Genomic DNA, 6424 nt, shown 5'->3' on the forward strand with positions numbered 1-6424 from the left:
ATTGTTGCACATTTCATAAATTTATTTGTTGTTAATAAATGCGAAAATTAAACAAGTGTTACATAAAGAAAACCACTCTAAAAAACAGTAAAGTAAAATGTTAAAATATACACAAGAAAAATACAAAATAAAACTGCTATGGGTAAAAGGTATTTTAAAACCAATTTCTAACTGGAATTTCCTTTAATTTCTTCGACTGTTTTTCACATTTCAAAGGCTTTTTCCATTATTTTTTAATTAAAATTCTTCTCCTTTCGTGTTTTTGTTTCTATCTGTATTTTCTACCAAAGTTGTTCTTTATTTTGTGTATTTTCTTCTAAAATTCTGCGCTTTTGTCAGGATAGTTTCTATCATCCACACAAAACAAACTTTGCCATCGAGCACACATTAAAGGTAATCAAAAATCAAATAGGCGTAAACGAAATAAAATCAATTTCAGTGTTGTGCATATGCCGAAGCACATTAACAAAGCGTTACAGATAAAAAAAGCTAAAAACTATTGATAGAAATTAAAGTAAAAAAAAACCAAAAGGAAAAAAGGAAAAGTTTCATTAATCAAGCTAAGCAGTAAATAAAATATAAAATAAAACAGAAACCGTAACCGGAACACACAAAACAGAAAACAGAAAAAAAGCTATTGAAATCAGCAACAGTAATCAGAGGCATCCAATCGAAAGCAAAACCAAACCCGAAAATAAAACCAAAAAAAAACACCATACAGCCCAATACATATGTATTTTCCATAAGCTTTTTTCCAATTACCATGTAAAATATCGACAGGGCAAAATACACAAACACACACATTCAATATCTATTCAGATAAAATTCTATTCAGAAAAAAACAGAATTCAAATTAGAATTCGCATTGTGTGTTTGATGAGGCGTTTTATGGCCATTCGATATTTATTGCAAAAATTGCTGTCAATCAGTTGGATAATCTGTCATCCACGCCACACACTCACAATGCGGAATATTTCAGGACTTTCTCTCTGGATATATTTCCACTTTCCTCGAAAATTTGGCAAAGAATATTTCCTCGACAAATTATTTAGATACTTAAATTCTAAGCAACCCAAAAAAAAGTAAGGAAAAGACAAGTAACGAAAATAGCAAACAGAAAACAGAAAACTAATTAGAACGCATAAAACTGAAGTAAATTATTGTATATGTAAATGTGTATTTATAAAAACTAATATAAAAAGAATATTATATATATATATAAATATAAATTAAAGAAAAAGAAAAATAGTTTATTTAACACCCGAAAAAACTGATACAAAAAAACCAAAAACTTGAATTAAAAAAATGTTATTAAAGCTAAACAAACGTAAAAAGTTGAAAGTAACTTTCAATGAAATATGAGCAGAATACGATAAACGGAAGGAAAACGATGAAAACGAGGCAGAAAAACCCTATAAAAAGAAATCTTTTTAAAGTGTAAGAATTTAAAATGTGCAAACAAAACAAAATCTAAAGAATGAATGCGAATCGAAGCAAGAAAGAAAGAAAAAAGAAAAACTGAAAAAGAATAAAACTAAAAGAAAACTAAAGCATATTATGTCAACTGTTAATTGAGTTGTTTTAATGGTGAGAGTTGGCTGGGGGGGTTGGCTCGGGACCTTGACCGAGAAAATGGGACATGAATTATGGGCAAGAGAAAGTGAGGCAAATACCGGCTGGCCAGTAACTAAACAAAGGCTAAAACCATTTTTCATGGCTGAACAAAGGAGGAAACGCAGGCAGCAGAGAGCGAGCGAGAATGAACTGCCTCGAAGCTGTAACATGAGCGATAACATGATGAAATGGGATTAATCATGCGACATGTAGGCCAGGCATAATAAATGCCAATCCTTACACATCACTTGGTACTTGGTTTACATGACGTAGCTGCCGCCTGTACATAGCTCTATGTCGCCGTACATTGCTGCCTCCTGCACAGAGATGTGCCTCCCTCTGCTGCCATACTTTAGAGCCCCTTATGCTGTTATGTCGCATTAAGTAACGCCGCCATCTCTCTTTTTTAATATATATTAGAACACAGTTAAACAGTTGAGCGCACGCTGATGGAAAATCAATACCATGGCAGGCCAGCAAACCAGCTCGAATCCTGCACCTTCCTCTCCTTAGCCCCAATCAGCCCTCAGGCTGCTCTAATGGACACTGGAAACTGTGCTACATACATATATTTTATTGACGAAAAGTTTCGCGCACTGAGAACTGCCAGGAGATTCAGTTTCTCCATAGTGATATTGCGCCGGGGACTTCATGCAAAACCACTCAAGGACAAGTGGGCAATAAGCGAAAAACTTTTATTGTTTTATGTTGGCGAAAGTTTTCCTGCTGCTCCCGCTGTCGTGTCGAGCAGCAGCGGCATCATAATGTTTCATATATTATGTCCAGGCTATATAATTCCCTCTCCTATATACATAAGTTTTCGCACACACTCTCCCTGCTGCTGCTGCTGCTCGAGATCCTCCACCTGCTTCCTCCTCTCCACCTGCTCCATCCATGTGTAATTTGGCAGCTTTCGAGTGCTGCAACAGCAAATTGCAATCGCATGGCGTAATGGAATGAGATAGTTGGGGGTTGGTGGTAAGTGGAAGGGGGAGGCACATATAATGCGCCAGTTGTACGGCACTCTAGGTGTTAATAGACTGTTTATGGCTCTGGTGCGCAATGTGTGACCTCTAACGCTAGTCGCAACAACTAAATGTGGTCTGGCAGTGGGGCTGGGCTGGATGTGGCCAGCAGGGATGGGGCATGACCTGTTTGTGGCATGCATGTGCTGTGGCTTGGTGCGTTAGCTTTTGAGGCTAATTTCCTTTAGCAGGTCAAACAATTAATCGTCGAATCAATCAAGCGGCTGTTGGGCCAATTCAATTGACTGCAGGCAACAGCTTGAGGTTTGGGTGCGGTAATCAGTCAATAATTCAGTCGGAAATAGCAGAGAAATGTCTTTCAAGAATGGCTGGCAAAGATCAAATTACTAATGATGGATCAATGATGTGAGGAAAAGGGAAGGCTGGAAAGTAGTTCGATTACCATAAGTGACTGGAAAGGGGACACTTAAAGCAGCTCATAGAAATCCCTCACTTGGCTTTCCATTTATGCATGTTTTTGATGGCAAGGTGAGTTCTTCTCGGCCTGTCCCATCTGTTTGTTTATGGCGACGTAACCATATCCATTTTATATTCAACCCAAAATCCATATGCAAATATCAGGCAACAAAAAGCTGAGCCGAGTGGAGAGCCGCATCATCAGTCAGCCGGTCAATTGGTGCCTGACAAAAAAAACAGCTGTCACACAAGGACTGCAGGGATGTGGGGGCTATTTGGGTGCAAGGGGGTGTGGGGTGTGCGTTCTGTGTAAACTTGTTGTTCGCTGTCGGTGTGTGTGTTGGCTGCTGCAGTTTATGGACGTAATACATTTTTGGTTCCACTCTCAGTCTCACTCTGTCTCTCCCTGTATCTCTCACTCTCTTCATTTCTCTTTAGGATTCTCAGTGCTATGTGGTTCCGAAAACTTATTGAATTGTTATAGCAGGACACTTGTGATAAATCAGTGACAAGCAGTGACCGAGGAAGCAAGACCAAGCGTTAATAAATGGGGGCAAGGACGCGTCAGTGAGTGAAGCGGCGGCTCTTTCATGTGGTTTCCATAAATATTGACATATGAAAATATATTATAAAACCCATCACTCAGCATATTGATTCTGGCACAGGCCGGGCTAGTGCTTAATTAAGGCCAAGCTGCTGGCCATCCAAAATCTACCCACACCGAAAATTTATTTTATTAGATTTCGTTACCAGCTGAGAGCGCCCAAAGATAATCAGCATTAAAAAAGGAGTACATATAGTGGAGGATATACATGTGTGTGTAAAACTTTGGACTATGCTGCAACTGCAACATTCAACTCTATCGGCTTAAGTGCTGCTCTCTGTCTGTCTGTCCGTGTGTGTGTGGATTGCTTGGGTATCTTTGGTTGAACAAATACAAAAGGCTGAGACTTGCCTCAGTTGCTTACGTGTGTACCGACATTTATTACGGCCCATAATCCGCACAGTCTTATGCGTGTCTGTTCTATATCCCACTACCCTCCTTCTCGCCCCAATCACGCATATGTGCACTGCCCACAAATGGAACTATAATTAAATTAAAACTTTTGCCCAGCACTCGGCGGGAGGCCAGGGCGAAAAAAAGGGTAGCCAAACAGCCAGAGAAGTTTCTTGCCATATTAAAATGAAATTATAGAGCGGGAAGATAAAAGAGAAAAGAAGGAACACAATGTTGGGTATTCGCTCGCTTGGTTTCGCTTCTCCTTTTGCTAGCCACAGCGGTCATTGGCCCGCACGTCGTATACTTAATCCGGTAAACTGTTTTTTTTTCGGATTAGCCGCAATGCGGTTTAAGTGGATAGCAAAAACGAGGGAGGTGTAGGGTTCATTTAGGGCCAGAAAAATCTATTGCTAGGAAGTAGAACTGTACTTACACATACTACAAGTATGTAATTTGTATGCTCTTATTTGCAACTAAAATATAAAACATTTAAAACAGATTTGTGGCAGTTTCATAAACCTTTCAAAGTGCTTAACGTTGCCTTGGTTTTTCCAATAACTTAAATTAATTTTCTTGAATGCTTTTTGCTGACTTATCGCTCGGCTCTTCATTTAATCACAAATGCTCGTACTTTAGTCTCTCAGTCGTTTATGCAGTCTTGCCGTCTCTCTTTCATAACTCTATCTCTTGCTGCAAATTAATTTCCATTTGAAAATCCACAAACAGTAATTTTACAAGCACTTAGCTTGGGTCTGAGTCTGCTGATGCCTCTGCCTTCTGCCTTCTACTTTAACCTGCTTGCTGCTTGGTACTTTGGGGGCGTGGCAAAGCGGATTATTGCAACCAAAATGGCCAAGAGAGGAATAAGCGGTCTCAACTTGACCAGCACTTGGGTCTGCTCCTGGTGCTCTCTTGTGTGGCCTGGCAGTCCAAATGCAATCGTTTCCATCTTCCTTTTTTGGGATTGAAAAGTTTTAGCTGCTTTCGAGGAGGAGGAGCAGCGTGCGGTCCTGTTGGAGTCCATGTGCAAGTAAAAACTTGCAGTTGGGAGCAAACATTTTGTTGCCAAACATTAATACAGTTCGAATACTCTCGAATGTTTGTTAGGAAACAAATAAATGCACATGAAGAAAAAAAAGGGTTTGAAATATATTAAAAATATTTCCACAGTAGGAGCAAAAATATCAACTAAATATCTGAAATTCTAAATTGCTTAATGAAATGCTGCACAAATATTTCGAAACATTGAGGCACTTGGAAAAAATAGTTAAGCAGAATATTTTTAAAGATACTTATGTTGAAATAGTTGGCAAAATTGAAATGCTGTTTGCTGGATTATTTCTAAAATGCTTTGCGAAATTCAAAAGAGCAGTGTCCTTTTCATAAAGTGTGGGTAAAATTGGAAAATAGAAAAATACAGGAATAATTCAACAAAAAATTAATGAAAAATTGTTGTATCACTTTTCAAATAATTTCTTATTTTTAATGAATATTTTGTGTACTGTTTGATGCACATATTATTTAAAAACTCTTCTAGTATATTGTTTATCTATATACGTCAGAGCTGCTTTCACTACACTTGCCACACTGCCTTCTCCGTACTCTTCTTCGTGTAAATGCATATTTTTGTACTGGTCCTAGCTGTGGCTGCTGTCGTTATTGTTGTCAGCATAAAGGTTTCTCTGCCTAAAATGGGGCTAAGTTTTAAGCTTGAGGCGGTGTATTCTTCTTGTTACTTTTCCCTGTTGCAGTTAGATGGAGAGATATACGAGATCCGAGCGCCCATGTGTTTGCGGGGCTATAAATACATATGTTTTAATTTCCGCACTTTTGGGTCAGTCCTGGGCAGCCAGGATAACAGTACACCAGCCTCTGTACCGTCTCCTTCTGCATCTGCCTCGTTGTGGATGTCAAAATGAGCTTCAGATTAAAGGCAAAAGCGGATGTGAATGTTGCGTGTTTCCGTTCCGCCCCACCCCACCCCGTTTGTACTCTTCGGGCTGGTCTCTTGTTTGTATTTATGAGCACACACAAACACACGCACATTTTTGTTCATTTTTGTTAAGGACTAAGCCGGCACTGGCCATTCGCATCCGTTGCAAGTTTTTATTTTTGTATACCCTGGCATTGGGGTATTACGGCTTGACCGGATGTTAGGATACAAGCAAGGATTTGATGGCTAATACTTGCCTCAAATGGCTTGCTGCTGCTGCTTGAATCCTGTTCAAAATGCGACTAACTTACTTGGCAAGGATCGATTTTTAAGGGTACCCAAAACGTCGCACCCTCGATGGGCTATCCCTGCCTTTCCATTTCGATTTTGTGTTTATGTTTTTGTGCGCACTTCAACAGCATGAATGTCCAATAA

This window comes from Drosophila subobscura, chromosome O (assembly GCF_008121235.1).
Source record: "Drosophila subobscura isolate 14011-0131.10 chromosome O, UCBerk_Dsub_1.0, whole genome shotgun sequence".
NCBI lineage: Eukaryota > Metazoa > Arthropoda > Insecta > Diptera > Drosophilidae > Drosophila > Drosophila subobscura.